The sequence below is a fragment of the Ips typographus genome, linkage group LG2, assembly GCF_016097725.1.
Source record: "Ips typographus isolate SLU linkage group LG2, UJ_Ityp_2.0, whole genome shotgun sequence".
Lineage (NCBI taxonomy): Eukaryota > Metazoa > Arthropoda > Insecta > Coleoptera > Curculionidae > Ips > Ips typographus.
Genome location: NC_138423.1, coordinates 15,542,901 through 15,562,149, shown reverse-complemented (window position 1 = coordinate 15,562,149; position 19,249 = coordinate 15,542,901). Strand labels below are relative to the sequence as shown.

The following is a 19,249-nucleotide window of genomic DNA, read 5'->3' as shown; positions in this document are numbered from 1 at the left end:
ACAGTACTTTTTACATGCACAAAATATTACAATAATAAATTCATACTTATATTCGTTAAACAATGATGAGGGCAGCTTTCTGGAGGGTTTGACACTCCCGATTTATTATAATTTAAGAAATGGTTTACTATTTAATTTATTTACGAACCCGGTGCGGGTTGAAGAATTTGGGATGACTACATCATGGTGGTATGAGGCAGAGCCTTCGACCGTCTCCCCTACCAACGCATGTCGAGCTTAATTTATACCCGATCAATTGGCTGACGTAGCCCGCTTCCACTTTTCTGGATAGTAGTAGCGGTGATTTGTTATCGCTAAAAATAGCGATGTGACGCGTTTTATTATTTTGCCATTTCCGAATATCTGCTTTAATTTAATGAATTTATACTTTTAAATAATAAGTCCATCTTTTAAATTAGTGGATTTTCCATTCGTGACAATGTCACTGTTCAATTTTGAAATAAGCCATTTTAGCAGGTTTGTATCTATCATTCAAATGCTGTTGTATGTTCAACATTATCTGTTATGCGGGCTTTACACCAAAAATTTGAGTTCAAAGAAGTTGTACAAATTTCGTTTATCAAATTCTACATCAAATATATGTGTCAATCTAGTTTTGTATATGTATCTGGTCTAGTTTCTGGTGTATATGTTAATACAGGTCGGATGACCGCCTTGTAGATTTGGGATTTGGTCTCGATTCCGATATATTTGTTTCGAAAGATTGTGTTGTTCAGGTACGCTGAGGTTCGTGCTGGTTTCTTACCTCCGCCTCGATGTCACCGTATCCTGATATTTCTATGCTCAGGTATTTAAATTTCATCTCCTGTTGTATAATTTTATCAGTTTGCGAATGCAAACTGCAAATGCAAATGCTCCTATCAAATGCAATCGACCAGTTTATGAGGTTCATGCATTTCGTTTTTGCTGCAGATATCTTCATTTTTAGACTGAATTTGAATAGTAATCTCTGTAGGTCATTTTCGTTTTCTGCAATCAGGACAGCATCATCGGCATAGCATAGGATTTTGACATCTTTGTTCCCCATTTTATATCATTTCAGGTTACGAGTGCTTTTTATTATTTCGTCCATAACAATGTTCATCATCATGTTCACATGGAAATCTCCTTGTCGAATACCACTATTTACAGGAATTTCTTCGGTATTATAATATTTTCGATTGTTTTTATTATGTTGTATGGGATTTGTTGTTGTATAGAAGGTGTACCAGGTCCTCCAGTTGTATTCGGTCAAATGTTTATTTCAGGTCTATAAAACACATGAAGGCTGGTTTGTTATACTCGATAGATTTTTCAGTTATTTGTCGCAGGATAAATACCGCATCTGTGCAAGATCTCCCTGATCTGAATCTTTGTTGTTCATCGCCCAATGTGGTAAGATCATATACTTATTTCATCTGTCAAAACCTTTGTTATTAGCTTTAGGGTTATATTTAGAAGGTTTATGCCTCGGTAGTTTGCGGGTATCTTTTTGTCTCTTTTCTTAAACAGTAAGATTGTGGTACTTAAGTAAATTTAATGTAAAAGGATTTTCTGAATTAAGCTGCTGTTTCAGGCTTCTCCTGTCGTATTTAAGAAGCTCATCTGGGATACCGTCTAGGACTGGACTTTTTCTGTTCTTAAGTTTCTTTAATGCTGTTTCTATATCCTTTTTGTTCTATTTCAGTTACTTCGTCACTTGTGATTTCTGGGGTGTCCGGTATGCTTTCCGTATTTTCTTCTTTATAATAGTTCTTTAAGTTACTGAACCCAAGTTTCCTTCATTATGTGGTCTGTGCTAATAAACTCATTTGCTTCTTTTCTCTGGCGTCTGATAAATCTTCACATCCGTTTTTGGAGACCATAAAAGTCATTTTCAATTCTTCTCAAGAAGGAATCTTCCGTCCCAATACTGTTCTTGTATTTGCCTTACTAGTGTGCAGGTGGCATTTCGTACCCTCTTATAGTCATCATAGGCTTCCGGCGTTTTACTCATCATGTATTTTAGATAAGCCTTCCCTTTTTTGATACATTGTTCCTTGACTTCGTAGCAGAACCAGGGGGTTTTATTGGAGCCGTGTTTTTGTTGTTTCATATTTCGGGTGCCAAGAGCTTCTGTTGCAGCTTCTATAATGTTCCGTTTTAGTTTCTCCCAACTTTCATTCACTTCTTCGGCTTCGGTTATTGAGTTCTTGTCAAGTTTTTCCTGTAATCGCTTTTGGTACAGTTCCTTTATACTAATATCCCATAGTAATTCAACATTTATTTTTTTGTGTTTGTGGCTATGGTTCTAATTTTGCCTTATTTTTCACTTTCATCCCTATTTCAATTTTTCCTAGTAGTAAGCTGTGATCACCCACATCAGTCCAATTTAGGCACATCAATTTTTATTTTTCTAAATTTGACAGGTTTTGACGTTCTCAACCGTTTTGTTTATTGTAATTCTGATAACTGTGGACAGTTTTAGCGTCAGAATGACACACAGGTGGAATTCAGAATTTCATTGTCAAATCAGGTAATTTTTGGCAGCGTTGCCAAACCCTGCGCACTCACTATAAAAGACTGGATTCACTGAGAATGACTGCAAATGGTTCAGTAAGACAATTTTTCATGAAATTTTGTCGGTTTCCAATTTTTAAGCCTTAAAACTTGATGAAAATGACTAGAAATAGCGTGTTAAATCAGTGTTCATAATATTTGACTATTTTTTCTTCTATTTTTCAACGTTTTACTTTTAAAGGCAGTCCAGTTAGTCCAGTAAGTCGTTTTCTTAGAGCTTTACTATTTTTCAACGTTTTGGCATTGAAAATTGACTAACTGAAACCTCCGAACTGAACTGCTCCTCTTCCGATTGAGCAAATAAATGTTCCAACAACTTGTGTCACACATTTGATATATGTTAAGTTTGTCATCTGGCGATTCAGGAAATATACTGCAAGCAACTTCGCTGATCAAAATGAGCGGAATTAGCTAAGTAAAATATAAACATTCTCTCCTGTAGTCTTAATTAATTAGATGTTTGAATAATAAATGAACAAAGAATCTCAGGTTTTCAAACAACCAACTGAAAAAATTATATTATAAATCTAAATCTGCATGTGCAGCATTATATTGATGGGTCAAAAAAAGCAGCTTTGAGCTGCTTTTGCTTAACCAATCACAAACTACGCTCTACTGTAATTTTCCAAATAAAGATGGGGCAAAACTTTGACATGTTGTTTTTACAATGTGACCATTATATCAGAACTTTGTGACAAACTGTCATACTCCCGTCTTCTTCTCTCTCTGGCATTAAGAACATTTTTTATTAAGATAAACCTCCACCTTCAAGAATGTTTTCAATAAAACTTGATAACAATGCAGTCATCTGACGTTCTTCAACTCGACGAGAGAATTCTCTCCCAGTTTTCTCGGGCTCCAACCCTCGCGCGTTTCGCTTCGGCATTGTTTAATTTAAGCATGGCGGAGCAAACCGATGTTGACTTCGTCTCGTTCTTTCCTTGTAATAAGATTTATTCTCGTCGGGCGTTCAATACTTCGCAATCCGGATAGTCTGTTTGGAATCCAGAGACACGTCATCAGCGGGTCCGGATCGCTCCAACAGAGCCGTAAGTGCTCTTCTCCCGGATCACGAATGCCTGTAAAAGATATGAAAGTCGTTGACGACATTCTGCTTATTTGTTCAGCTCGCCCATATTACGATAAGTCTTCTCTGTTTCGTTCGTGTGTGTACGTATTTTTATCTCTTTATTCACTAATGTGGAAAGTTACGATTTGTTTTGTAGAACACATTCACCCGTTTATACAATATTTAGCATTCTAAATTTTATAATTTACGATAGACTAACAATATCAAACCGAAATCCACAAACTCACTTTGTTGATAACAAAAGCCAAATATTTGTTCTTGACATGTTTGGTGTTATTTCTTCGGTTCGTACCAGCCGTGGGTACTCCGGTTATTTCGTCACGTCAAATTTACAACATTTGTACTGGTTGCCACTCTTTGTATGTTTTATAGCGAAATCTGGAACACCGCTATTTGACTGGTTTACAAGATATTAGCTAATGTTTTTCGATATTATTTGCTAAACATGCAACCAGGTTTATGACTCTTGATGGTAACTTATTAGATCTACTAGGTACTAGTTTTTTAGTTCAGCAAAATTAGGATTTCGATAAGTTACAACATTCAGTGAAATACCTGGAAGAGAATATACTATAGTAGTGTGCTAAACTATACATGTCAAACTTTGCCAGAAGTGAATTCTGTAGGGTGACAAAGAAAAATATTTTTTTCCTCTCCTACAGAGATAATGGTTATTCCTTAACAGTTTAGAGAATGGATAAGTATGCAATTGCCATCGGTTGAACGAATATAGAAACCTAGACTTTTCGCAACTGTGCGATATGAAATAGACTTCTTCTTTAAGTGCCATCTCCTCTCAGAAGGTTGGCAATCATCATGGCTATCCTCACTTTCGATGCTGCAGCTCTAAACAACTCAGTGGAACTACAGTTATACCATCCTCTCAGGTTATTCAACCAACTCCTTCTTCCTCTGCTTCTTTTCCCCTGTATCTTTCCCTGCATAATGTTCTGCAACAATACATATTTATCTCCCCTCATCACATGGCCCAGATATTGCAGCTTCCTTATTTTAATTGTGTTTAATATTCCCTTTTCTTTTCTCATTCTTCCCAGTACCTCCTCGTTTGTTACCATGTCCACCCAACTTATTCTCAAGATCCTTCTATATGACCACATCTCGAAAGCTTCCAGTCGGTCGCTTATCTCTTTCTTTAACGTCCAGGATTCCATCCCGTACAGCAACACTGAGAAAATGAAATAGACTAATCACAGGTAATTTTCAGTGCGCGATATGAAATAGACCAATCACAGACAATCTTCAGCGTGCGTAAGGAAATAGACCAATTACAGCTAATCTTGAACGTAAACAAAATAATTCTTCTGATTGTCGCCTTCGGTGTCGTTCTCAAATTTTCGTCCTTGTGCGATAGGGACGTCTTATTCACCCTTGTTGTACAATATACTATTTTCTACGATCGTGCGGAAAAGTGTACTTTGCCGCACAATTTCATGGCGGAAGTAGCACTTTTCTGCTCTAGTAAAGAGGTAAAGTACTTTACCGCACGATTTTGATTGCATTGTACAATATGACGTATTTATTCTCTTTACCGTGCAAATGGTCACGTGATGATTTTCAATCATCAAATTTATGTTTAAAGATTTAGTTACTCTTTTTTAACCTTGAAATGGAATCTTAAAGGTCACGTGACTCTCTTTACAGTGAATAGTCGCGTAACAATTTTTTTTTATTTAATTCATCTCAACCCTTTATTTTTAAATGCCACGTGACTCTTTTTTATGCCAAGGTGCAAAAGGTCACGTGACTATTTTTAATCATAAAATTTATTTTTCAATATTACATGATTTTTTTAACGTCATAACCGATTATGAAGATTAAGTGACCGTTTTTCAGTTTAAACTGATTTTGTTTAAAGTCATTAGTCACGTGACAATTTTCAATCATTTTATTAAAAAGTTCTAGTGAAATTTTCTTAACGTCAAAACGAAATTTCAAAGATCACGTGAATTTTTAAAGTAAAAATGGTCATGTGACATTTTCAGTCATCAAATTTAGTTTTATAAGGTCACGTCCTAAAATGGAATTCATAATGTCACGTGACAGTCTCAAATGTCAAAATGTTATTTGAAGGGCCACGTGACCGTTTTTCAATTTAAACTGATAACTTTAAAGTCACGTGACTCTTTTCACACGGAAAATGGGCACGTGACGATTTTCAACCATCAAATTTATTTTTAACGGTTACGTGACTCATTTTTAATGTCAAAACGGATCCTGAAGGTCACGTGATTCTTTTAAGATTAGAAATAGAAATTTTAATTAAAGACACGTATTTACGTGATGGTCACGTGATGATTTTTATTTTTAAAGATCTAGTGACTCAAACGAAACGAAAGTGTCCTGAAGGTGCTTTTAAGGTGCAAAAGGTCACGTTATCAAAATTACGTAATTTTTTTAACGTCATAACCGATTATGAAGATTACGTGATCGTTTTTCAGTTTAAACTGATTTTGTTTAAAGTCGTTAGTCACGTGACGATTTTCAATCAAAAAAAATGTGCTTCTAAAATGTTTTCTAAAGCCTTGGAGTATTCTACTTACTAAATGGTTGGTTTTTAGAAAAGTAACAAAACCCAAAGTAAAGTAAATTTGTGGCGAAACAAATGTGTTATGTCCAAAAATAAGTGCCAATAAACGGTTTCGGAGATATTTACAGAAAACGATATTATTTTTTTATTTTGGCATCTCCAAAAAGGGTCATTTAAGAGTTTATAGAAACTTTTTTCTCATATTTTTACATCTGCTATCTATCCTTACAGTTTGTAACACCAATGAGACCCTGTATGAATTCACTTTTTTTTATACACAAATTACAAGGTAATATTCTTCCTTTGTATCAACTAGAAACTAAACAAACACGTTCTCGATTGTATCTCTGTTTGTTTGCTATCAGATTTAAGGGTTCTAGTGAGTGTTGTGCCCCGTGGGGGCACTCGGAATAAGATTTTTAGTGCCCCGAAGAGATGTCATATGGTCGCGACACGTGACTGCTCTCTCGCCGCCCTAAATGTGTGTTTGCTTTGCTGTAAGCCGCTTAACTCACCCTGTAATTATGTTTCTATATCGTTTTTAAAACACTCGACAGAATTTCACACTAATAACCACATTTTTTCCTTTAAAATGCGTCATCGTTCCGGCTAGCTGGTGCCTGGAATGTGTTCTTAGTGATTTACGGCCGATTAAGCGGGATTAAGTCTGGTGTGCAAACAGGCCTCTCCCTGTTTTTGAGTAAACTAAACATTGTCAGACAGTCTAGTCCCTGATTTAGCTACAATAACATTTTTATACCTCACTTTTCAAATCTTCGCGGTTTTATGGTGGGGTTGTCAATGTGGCGCCGGACGTGTCAATATTTGTACGTCTTACTTACATCGGAAGCTTAGCGTTGTGACAATTTTAAATCGCACTTCTTAAGTTGATTTCGTATTTGTTGCGTTGGTTTTAGCAGTTATTGCCAAACCAAATCTGCTCTGAAAGACCCTGACCAGTGACGTTTTACCAAATCGTCAGCTGTTACTTTAGGCAAGATGTAAAACAAAGGTTTACAAAGTGAACAATTTGGATTTCCAGAAAGTAATCATTGTTTACATTTATTTATTACATTTATTTATTTGAAACTAGCAATGACTAATAATTGGATATCCGATAACGGACCTAAATTAACATTACTGATAAAGCAAGTGTAATACACAAAAAAATTACAATGAAAGTTGTCATGAACCAACACACACGAAAGTACCCTAGTACAGTTATAAACTGGAAGAAAGGAAGTGGTAGAGAAAGTTCTTGCAGAAGTTACAAATATGTAGTAACACCTGAAGAAAGGAATTTTATCGAAAACTTCCGACTTGTGCTTTGTTACCAACTGTCATGGGGTTTAGAGTGTGTCGTAGTTTAAATAGAGAAGCACTACTCTCCATCCCAGCCGAAGTAGCAGTGACGCAATAAATGGTAACGACAGATTGAAATTCACTCATGTCTTTAGATTATTTCTGCGATGACTGCATGACACCAACTGTCACTTTTGAATTTTCAACAACTATATTGGAGAAAACAATGAAAATTAGTTTATGTGGCAACATTGTACGTCAATTGTCAAGTAGTAGTAGTCTCTGTAAAGTCTACAAGAGCCACTCTGCGTTAAGTTAAAATGAAATTAATACTATTAAATAATATGGTAAAAAATGCTACCTATACAATAAAGTAAGTTGTAATTTACTTGAATATTAGATTGGGTAGACTCTCAGTTGTTTCAGACATTCTTTATGCCTGAAATTATTTCATTTTGCTGTAATGAAACGCGGTAGAAACGTAGTCAATCTGGTCTCAAAACTACGTCATCGATGACGGCACGCTCAGTTATGTGGCGGATCCTTTATTAAAGGTTTTGATGAGTCCAATGAGTGCATTTTCCAATATATTTTGGGAGCAAATAATACTCAAACTCCTCTGCTCTTTCCTGATAATCCCTGCACGTTCCAAGCTCCAATCATCAGTTCCTTTTCCTTTCCGTGTTCGTTTCCGAGAAGATCCGTCCGTAATCCGAAGCTGTATGCGAGGATTCTTAGCATTGTATTTGTTTTTACATGTAATGAGGAGCTAGCCCATTGCCACAACCCCCAACTTGAAGGACCGGGAACTTGTCTTCCAGGTTTTCTTCCCCTAGCCTTTGATGATCCATCATCCGTCCTACAAGGCAGGAGCTTGCTTTTATACTAACCCTAAAAGCTAGGCTGCCACATCCGCCGTGCTGAAGCCCTTCTTCTCCGCCGTCTCCGTCGTTGTGGTCTTCATCCGTAACCCTGGACTAGGGGTCCTTACAAGGTACTATCAGCCAGAGCCAGCTGAGCACTCCTCGATCGCTCCACACTACCCCACCCCTTGCGTGGTGGGGCACCAGGCTTGGGACTGGTATTAGCGGGGTTATTATTATTTATTATTAAATTTCACATGAAAAGCAATTGAATCGATGAAAAATCAAAAAGCTAGCGGACCAGAAGGTATACCAGAGGTATTACTGAAATTTGGGACAGCAAAACTCATAAAGCATACAAGGGAAGTGTTTACCAGATATATTAACGGCGAAAGAATTCCCTCTAAATGAAAAGAAGCATGGATTACCCCGATTCACAAAAAGGGAAACAAAGAAGATTTTTCTAACTATAGGTGTATATCTGTTAACAGTACAATGAGCCGTCTCTATGGGAAAGTTCTCAGAAACTTTATACAGGAAGAGTACAGTCCTCTGGAAATTGAAGAACAAGCTGGTTTTCGAGCCGGCCGCTCTTGTCTGGACCACATATTAAGCCTTCTCCAACTAAATGAAAAGAAAGTCGCCAGGAACAGAGAGACGTATCTTCTGTTTGTCGATCTTACAAAAGGGCAAGGCAAGTAGGTACTAGAGAGGTCCCGAATTAATGTCACGTTAATGCTGCGGTCAGACAACTATACGACCATTCTACATCTAAGACCAAATTGAAAAACAAAATCTCAGACAGCTTTCCAGTTACGAAGGGCTTAAGGCAGGGCTGTTATCTCTATCCCACACTATTTAAAATCTATCTGAACGAAGCTTTGAGGCCATGGAGAAGATCATGTAGTGGAATGGGCATACAAAAAAGTGATGACAGAACCTTATACACCCTACACTTTGCAGATGATCAGGTTGTTATCGCCCAAAACAAAGAGGACTTAGAGTATATGACAAGAAAGCTATTAAAAGGAGTACGAGGAATGAGGGCTGTCGGTAAAAATTAATAACGGAGTTGTTCGAATACAACCGTCTCAGTCTGAAAACAGCACCAGCAACTTTCCAGCATTCGATTGAATGTTTATTTGTTTATCTGGTCTGGATGGGGTAATTGTCTACTTCGACGATATTTTGGTTATGGGTTCTGATGATTACAAATTATGACAAAACTCTGCACCAGGTCCAAGGACTTTTACAATCTAGAGTACGAATCTAGAGAAATGCAAATTCTACGTTCCTGAAGTGAAAATAATCTTCAGACGGTTCCAACAAGGATTGATGCACAATCTTCGTCGCCCGAAGGATCAGAAGGATGTTTGTGCCTTTTTCAGACTTGTAAATTAATATGGGAATTTTGTTCAGCATCCACATCGAGTCAAGGGATCGTTGGAATGTCTACTGCGGAAGAATGTTCTGTTCAATTGCACGTCTAAAGAAGAGGAAGCATTCAATGTTGTCAAAGACACTCTTGGTGGGCCTGTTCTTCTAGCTCACTACATTCCATGTCGAAAACTTATTGTAGCTGCGGATGCTTGTCTTCGGTGCTTGCTAATGCACATGAGCAAGGCTATATCGTCTTCTCAAAGGAACTACCTCAGCCAAATTGAGAAGGAATTTTTTTCTTTCTTGTTATAACTGCTCAACGATTTCACAAGTATATCTCGGGACGCCATTACAGACAGATCACCCTGCTGTCCTCTGCTTGCGTCGGTCTTCGAAAACAAAAATACTTAGCGAAAGAACTGCAGCTTGTCATTGGAGATCGGTCATCCACCTCATTGGCTACAATTTTGATATAGAGTATGTCAAGACAGTTGAGTTGATGAAGTTCAAAAATACTCACTTGATCCTGAAATGCAACAGTACAAGTCGATCAGGAACTCAGAGACATTACGATGGAAGCATTCGGTTCAGCTAATGCCAGGAGCTTCTGAGGAAGGAAACGCAACGTGTTCAACAAAATTCGAAATGACGGAATTCAGACGTTCCAATCAACTTTTCATCAACGATAGTATTATTATGTGTGAAGATGGTGTTGGGTTGTTATTTAACTTAGAAAATATGTCTTAGTGCAACTTCAGCAAGGCCTTCAGGAATTTGCCCTATGAAGAACTTGGCTTCTGGAAGAATTTTTCTGTACCACAAAAATAACATTTTGATTGGCTAGACACAGAGTACATAACCATCACAACACAAAAGTTTAAATTTGGCCAACTCTTGTGTTATGTTGTGCTCTGTAATTATGCATTATAGACTTGCGCGTATCTCATGTTTTGAGTTTCTATACTATGTTTGTTCTTGGGTTTGTATTGTGTGGATCGATAAATCCAGCCCAACATGATTATTTTTCTTTACAATAGAGAGAGTTAACAATATTTATTACTAATTTGATTTCTAAAATAATACAACACACATTGTCATTTTTAATAAGAGTTTAAATAAAGCTATAAAGGAGGTAAATCTCGGTTTTAATAAAAGAGCTAAAGAGATAGCCTGAAGGGCACATATACACATCCGCGTGGGGAGTTTCACGATCGACAAGACTCCTGCATTATCAAAGACTTTGTTTGCATTGACAGAGACATTGCAGTTAAGCGTGTAATTGTTTCGATATTTACCTTTCGCCAGTCCGAATTTCCAGTTGTAGTTTCGCACGGTCCAGAAGAACGAAGCCGATAATGGAGTCACCGCCGCGGGCTCTGGAACTGATTCGGGGGCGTCCTGTCGGATTAAGCTTTATTAAGTTTTTAGGTTCTACATTGTTTGCTCAAAAGATTTTCGAGGGTGTAAAGTGTTATAATGCAATTTCTTTGTCGATATCGATACTAATATTTAGTTAAACGTAATGATATTCTCACTCTTCAGTCAAGACAAGTTGTGTTACCTTCTATCTTTTAAAAAACCGCTAAGAAAAGGTATTAAAGTTTGTTTGATAATAATTATTGTTCAGATCATAAATATTTGTGTAAACTGCAAAAATCGCATAATAGAACAAACATATTTTAATTTTAAGTTTTCCTGTGACATGTGTCAGTAAATTAAGCCTAAAATGGGAAATGCTACTGTAATCTAATCTAATATAATTTCATTAAATATTTGGTTTTATCTTAAAGATGATATGGGCACATTGCTGTAGAATCCACAACATTTGAACAAATCATTAAAATGCATATTTGTGAAATAAACAAAACACTGTAAGGGTGACGTCACATGAGTATCTCATCTTAATATGTGGAAACCCGAAACTGATTAATTTATGAGTGCAACAGAAACGTATTGGCGTATTGCAAAAGAAAGACTATTTTGACACTCTGTAACTCTTTTTTATTCAAAAAGTGTAGTCAGAACTATGTAAAATTCAAATATTTTGCTTTTAATCCTGATAATGTGGAAGTAAGGGACGTAAAGCAAACAAAATAAGTAAAATAACATAACACTTAGTAAATAACGCGTTTTCTCTGAATGTCTGGAATGTAACCACCAAAAATAAAAAGATCTTCTTCTAAACGTTCCTAAATGGTAAAACAATACATGTGACGTGAGATCATTTATAAATCCTAATTACTTTGAGAAAAAATCCCAAAAATACGTCGGTACATTCATTCTACAAAATCTGATCAAAACCACAAAAAAAATTTGCTGTTTTAACTCAATGCAGGTTTGTCTGAACTGGCAACATTGCCGGGTTTAATAAAATTGCCTCTATCCTTGTGCAATTTGGTTAGTTATTTAAATTTTTAATGAACTTATACAAACAATAAAAAAATAGTTTATATCAACTGGAACAGAGAAAGTATGAATACAATAGTTATTGACGCAACTAGGGAAAACGAAGAAACGCGGAAGGTTTTAAAGTTCAAGAGTGCAAAAAGCAGTTTACTCCAGAGTTGCGCATCTAATTTATTCTACGACCAATGTTATGTTTTGTGAAAAAAGCAGCAGTTAAATACTATGTTAAAACCTAATTTTGTGTGTTTTGAAGCAGCTTCATGAATAAATTCATAAATTTCTTTGACATCAAAGCGCGGTGTAAAACCTGCTTTACAAAATTGAAAATTGACAGATAAACAAGTCATGTTGTCATCTGCCAACAATGTCTCTGTAGCGGGATAAGAGAGAAAACCAAAACAAAAGTAAACAAACGACTTTAATGAATTGATTAAAATAAACTTGAAGGTTTTAAGCAGAAATAGAATAAATCAAAAAACTATCAGTCATAGAATTGGAAAGCTTGCTTTATACATGCGCGACAAAGGAAAGCCTGGAGGGAGGAAGAACGCAAGGGGGAGGCTAAGGTTAAGAGGGAAGAAAATGGAAAAGGGAAAGAAAGGACCAAATGTGGTGGCAGGGTTAGAAATGTGACATCTTCCACCTGTCTTCAGGAGGGATGCTTGGGAAAAGGTTCGACACATCAAAAGATACCATCATAGCGGTTTTTTAATTCGCAACAGAGTTCGGTAGAATTTTTAATCGAGTATTGGTTATTAAAGTTGGTGATTTGAAGTATTGTGTCGTTAAACCAGTAAGAAAGACGGAAGCAGGGGGAACCACAAAAGGATACTACAGGTCTGATAGGGATGTTTGGTTTAAGAATCTAAGGAAGACCATATAGTTTAGGGACCGAAGGATTAATAGGTGAAGACTGACAGATTATGGTTTTTTAAATTAATATCTAAATATCGACTATATGGCTGGACACACTTTTTCTAAGAGTAATGTCTTAAACAATCCGAAAAGATGCAGAGTTAGATTCAGCGAGGAAGATGATCAAATACCCTTCTTCTTCTGTTTCTTAAAATAGGCTTTCAGCCTGTTTTTCCATCTTTAAGTAGTTCCTTGCGACGTCGACATCCAGCTATCCCTTCACCTCTTTGGTGGTCTGCCTGGCGGTCTTCTAGAGTGTGGTTTTCCGTCTCTCGCAATTTTAGCAATTCTATTGTCCTATTGTCTTCCATTCTGTTGATGTGTTGATTAAATTCTCGCCGTCTCTGTCTCGTCAATCTTACAATATCCTGTATGTCGCAGATTCGTCTTTTTTCTTGGTTGGGTATTCTGTTATGTAGCGTGTGTCCCGTGATATTTCGGAGCGTTCTCATTTCTGCCGTTCGGGTTATGCTCTTGGTTCTGCTGGCGTCTGCCGTGGTTTCTGAGGCATATGTGATTATTGGCCTTACGCATGATTTATATATTCTGGTCTTTGCTTCTATTTTTAAGAACTGGTTTTTCCATATAATATTTTACAAACATCCGGCTATTCTAGAGGCCTTATCTATTTGATTATTTACCTCAGATCTCCTGTCTTGATGGGCGGTTATTTCTACACCTAAGTATCTGAAGGACTTCACCTGTTCTACTATTTCGTCGTTAACAGCTAGTTTGCATCTTCTAGGTTCTTTTGCTACAACTAGTGATTTTGTCTTGTTTATCGCAATCGACATATTGTAGCGTTTTGCTGTCAGGTAGAATTGATGAAGTAGTCTCTGCAGCTCATCTTCGTTTTCTAATATAATTACTGCGTCATCCCCGTAGCACAGTATTGTTATTTCTCCTTTGTTAGCTCTGTAACCATGCGTTTTTAACGTTATTATTTCGTTCATGATTAGGTTAAAGAGTACCGGGCTTAGAGAGTCTCCCTGTCTTATTCCTGTTGATATGGGCACTTCTTGGGTCAGGCTGTTGTTCACAAGTATCAAATACTCCTAATGGAACTTGTAGCAAACAATCCCTATGTAGATGCACCCAAATGGGCGGACATACATTCAAATTTTTGCCAAACTACTAGTAAAAACCATCAATAAAACCAAAACTATTTGGATTTGGTGTTTCTTTTGCTTTAACTCCGTCGGCATAAAGTCTGCTAAACCTTTCCAGATTAAGCCATGGCATGTTTCTTAAGTTTGATAATAATTGTCCAAAGTTATTATATGTGTGGTTTACCACATAACCAATTATTTTTGATAAAGTTGGTGCTGATCTGCTAAACAAGCGTTCCAAATCACCCATCCTGTTTGGGTATGCAAGTCTCCTTAAGAGATTGCAGAGTCCTTCTTGGGCTGTACTTCGATGTATACTGTCTGTTTTGAATTTATTGGGGATTCTCAGTGCTTGAGCCAGTTGGAATATTATCTTTCTTAAAGCCAAGATAGCTTTTACATGCATTTTCAAATATATTTTCTAACTCAAAGACTCCATACAATTCAACTCTATTTCTATTCCGATTTGGATTTGAAACTTCCAGTAATAAAAATATCATCCAGATCGCTTTTTTGTAAGGACTCTCCCATAACTTTCCAATAGCAATTTATTCCAGCTTTCAATTTGAAATTTGTTTTGGTCCACTGCAAACTACTTACAATAAAAGTATCAGTTAATGCATTTGCCATTAAAGTTTTATTAAGCTAAACAGGCCAAAACATGCAAAAGAAACATGATTAATACAAAAGCCATTTTTATTAAACGTAGACTAAATCTGTAAAAAAACACAATTCATGGCTGTCACATATTGATCCCTAGCGTCGCCAAGGAAAATTGTCTAGCAATAAACATCTAATAAATTAATCCTCAATTAAAGAAAGTATTTCAACTAAAACGGTTTACAAGGTATCGTCTCGCGTACAATAACAATGTTTAGTCTCTGATTTATTTGCTGTAATTTTCGTGTCACGAGCTTTACCAATAGATAACAAGCATTTTCTGATAAAACATATTTATCCTTTAAGGCTCCCCGTTAGATTCGATCGCAAATATCTCTTTCAATGTTTGTTTGTAAAATTATTTCGAACGGGATTACCATTGATCCGTCGACGTGACACATTGGGGCCAAGACCAATCAGGACTCGCTTTTCCAGGCGCCACCGTTCTTGGCAAATAACTGGGTTCTCTATTTGAGAATAGGTCGGGTTCTCGTTGGCAGCACCCAATAATATTTTTGCAAAATACGTTTGGTTTTCTGACGCTGACAACTTGATACGTTGGGATTAACATTTTCTTTGTCAGTGTTAAATCAGTGGATGATTAATGGTATAATGAGTGCATTAGCATAGTTTGGTAAATATTTAAATTATTTATGAAAGGAAATTGATTGTTTATTGATTGGTGATTTGTTAAGCCGTTTTTACTGATTGTTGGATTTAATTTCGTCATTAAGTAGGTATTAAATATCATCAATTGAACGCATGAATATTAATTATAGTAAGGAATACAACATTTTAAATGTTTGATCCTGAATTTGTATTGTAATCTTTTATTTCTAGTAAATCAACTAAAAGTAGTATTTTCCAGTCGAAAGACTGGGACTTTTCTGATCTGTAGAACAACAAATTTAAACATCACATGACTAAAAATGTGACCACACATTATTGGGTTTTAGAAAAGTTATCACATTTTTCCCATCGGATAATTTATTTACTTGATTTAAATTGACACTTGTTTTATCGCTTTTTGTTATGTTGCTTTATTGCTTTAATCCATCAGGCTGCAAGATATACAGGTATACGGTACATATTTTATTTCTTACTGTATCGTAATATGCTCTATTACGTAGTCGGTTTCAGTCCGGGAATAGTATATTACACACCGGGGTGGGAAGAGTTTCATTACTGTCGAGAGATTAGTTAGATAGCCGAGACGCGAAGCGTCGAGGTTTAGCTAGGATCTCGAGACAGGAATGAAACTTCCTACCGAGGTTTGTATACTATTTTATTTACAACCATCATATTTCTATCAAAATTTACAAATCATTGTTTCATTCTGAACATATCTAGAATATTACATTTAACAAAAAACTACCAAGCAATCATTTTTCTATATGATTTTCTTCTGCTTTTCTGTTATGCTGTCCCAACGTGCCATGTCTTCTGAAGCTGTTGCAAGTAGTTCACAAACCTCAGTCATTCAGCAGCAAATTAATTTGTCGACCAAAGAGACAACTGTTGGAGACGCCAGTGCTGGTACTGGCCTAAATATTTCTATAAACACTTATAATAATTCAAATGTAACCATTAATTTCAATAAGTAGTTTGTTTTAGTTTAGATCATGTTAATTTTAGTATTGTAATGTATTATAGGCATTATAACCGTTAGAATGCATACAATTCGAGTTGTAATCCAGGACATTTTTCTCAATTTATTATTTGCGAACTGAATATCGATCCGACTTTATCTGACATTTAAAAAATTTGATTCAATCATCTTTTTTTTTTTTAAAAATATTAACAATCACAATTTTAGAGGGCGGGAAATGAGGGCGGGAAGTAGAGGTGCGCAATATAATACTTCCTAACCTTCAATGACGTTAGTAATGACAGCATTACATATATGGTTGTAAATAATAGTATATTGTACAACAAAGGTGAATAAGATGTCCCTATTGCACGAGGACGGTATGGATAATTCGTCCGAGTTATACAGGCTATTTTTTCTACGACTAATTGGAATTACTTACCAAATTTCACACAAATAAACACTCAATGTTTGAACCGTTTCCGTGTTTAGATTATCACTTTTGACGCAGCCAAAGTTTGACCGGTGTCCCGAATTGTCACCGGATGACAGCTGATTAACTTCGTCTTTTAGATTGAGGTATTGAATGAATTTGATTCATTGTAAATTGTAAGTTTGTATTATTTACTTTATCATATAATAAAGTAGATGTTTTTATTCTTTAATGGAACACTGACTGAAACTTGAACGGCTTTTTCATTGCCTCAAAACATAAGCCAAAATGCAATGTTTTGATACCAACTGTCAGTGAGGATTACAATCAGAAGAATTATTTTGTTTACGTTCAAGATTACCTGTAATTGATCTATTTCATTACGCACGCTGAAGATTTTCTGTGATGGTCTATTTCATATCGCACGCTGAAAATTGCCCGTGATTGGTCTATTTCATATCGCACAGTTGCGGAAAGCCTAGGATTTTGTATTCGTTCAACCGTTGGCAATTGCCTACTTATCCGTTCTCTAAACTGTTAAGGGAGGCTTCCCATTCCTCACACGGAGAAGATTAGGTCGTCGCTTATTTACGGTGGCAAGAGACTTTTCAATAACCTTCCTCTCCACGTGAGAGGCCAGCCATCTGCGCATGGATTTAAGCGTGAGGCTGAGAGGTTTTTGCTTGACGGGCCGCACTATTCCCTGGACGAATTCTACTTTCTTAAGGCGCCTTGTTCTGCCAGAAATTGACCAAGCAGCACTGTTTGTGTTTTTGATCCTTTTTCTCCTCTCTTATACAGGGTAACAGCCTTTTTGTTTTGTTTTTATTTTAACAATTGTAAGGTGTAATTATGTGTGATTCATATTGTATGTGTAGTGTAATAATTATGTATGCTCTTTTTTTGCTGTTTTTGTATGTGTTTTCAGGGCTTTGTCAATGACTTTAAGTTTCTTTTTTGATTGATTGATTGATTGTTAAGGAATGAACCAACATCCCTGTTGGAGTAGAAAAATAATTCATTACGTTACTAGTCCGGCAAAATGTTTTTTTTTTCTGACTAGTCCGTCAGTATAGTCAAAATTTTACCCTTTGAGAATGACGTCAAGCAGGTGAAAAAACACGCATGTCTGGAATTAGATCACAAATTTTAACCTACAAATGCTTTGAAAAATGAGTGATCATGAGAGTTTCAGTTGACATCTGGAAACTGTTTCTTTTCGTACTCGAAAAAAAGCAGCACATTTAGAATATAGCATTTGGGCCTTCTCATTGTAGCGCAGCATTTTTATACCTTCGATATTCGTTTAAATCAAAGTGACAGTAAATGTCAACGTTTTTAATTTGACAGGATGACAAAATTAACAACGTGCCTTTTTTGCTAAAATTGTTTATTTCATATGTTTGATATGCGAGAAACAAAGATGTAAAAAGATGACGTCATTCTCAAAAGGTAAAAATCCAACTATAATACAATTTTGTTAGCAACCTATTTAACAGTTGGTGTCTAAAATGTATAGGAATGTGTAAAATCACAAAAAAAAACTAAGAATTAAATAACTATTACCACTTACAGTATGAAATAAACGTTTTACGATACTCTTCTGTGAAATGCAATTAAAGTACTCGTCTAGAATTTTTTTTAATAACCCATTTCCCGGACTTGTAACGTAAATTACTATTGTGCATGACGATTGGATTAATGTACATTTCAACCAGATGTATCTTAAGAGATGTGTTTTCTCAATGTCTTATTTTGTTTAGGCTGTTAAATAGGTCTCAATTCTTAAATTTCTTCAACAAAAAAAAGAGTAAACAAAAAGGATGGGGCGTTTTCCAGGGAAATTAGTGAATGTATTAATTATTATTATATGTATTGTCACAGTTTTTCACTAATCATAATTGTACAAAATATGTGAGAAAATTAAGATTTGAATTTGTATAGTATTTGTAGGATTGCCAGATTAAGAGATTTTTCCCAAAAAATATAGGTTTTTTTTTAGGGTATTTTTTCCGGGGAATTTCTCCTGAGGGAAAAATATTTTTTATTATACGACTCTGAACACTGTCTATTTCTCGGCTGATTCATTGCCAAGAAAATGTACTTTTTCCATGAAAACGCACGAAAGTGCCCATTTTTGGTTCGCTGTTTTTAACATGGTGTTTACCGTTAAAAACTGTTTTTTAGTAATGGGTAAATTACCAGTAAAGTAAATGTTTTACTTTACCAAGAAAATTTTACTGGTAAATTACCAGTAAGTTACAAATACTATGTTTCTGGAAGTTCAAACTTTGACATCGTTTTTCTCCTTGACAGCACCAAATTTTGTAATGTTTTTTTAGGGGATTTTATAGAAAATTTAGTGAGGATTCCAAAAATGTGCTTAAACACTTGAT

General features: G+C 35.9%; 2 long non-coding RNA genes across 2 annotated transcripts; one reads left to right on the top strand and one right to left on the bottom strand.

Moving 5' to 3' along the window:
* The first annotated feature begins 7,217 nt into the window (after positions 1 to 7,217).
* On the top strand, positions 7,218 to 9,274 carry LOC145725068 (uncharacterized). The gene is made up of 2 exons (XR_014177160.1): positions 7,218 to 9,034; positions 9,139 to 9,274. It is a non-coding gene; the product is annotated as an uncharacterized LOC145725068 (long non-coding RNA).
* A 201-nt stretch (positions 9,275 to 9,475) lies between these two features.
* Positions 9,476 to 17,131, bottom strand: LOC145725067 (uncharacterized). The gene is made up of 4 exons (XR_014177159.1): positions 16,863 to 17,131; positions 11,038 to 11,140; positions 10,263 to 10,349; positions 9,476 to 10,201 (listed from the first exon to the last, which is right to left on the bottom strand). It is a non-coding gene; the product is annotated as an uncharacterized LOC145725067 (long non-coding RNA).
* Positions 17,132 to 19,249: the final 2,118 nt, after the last annotated feature.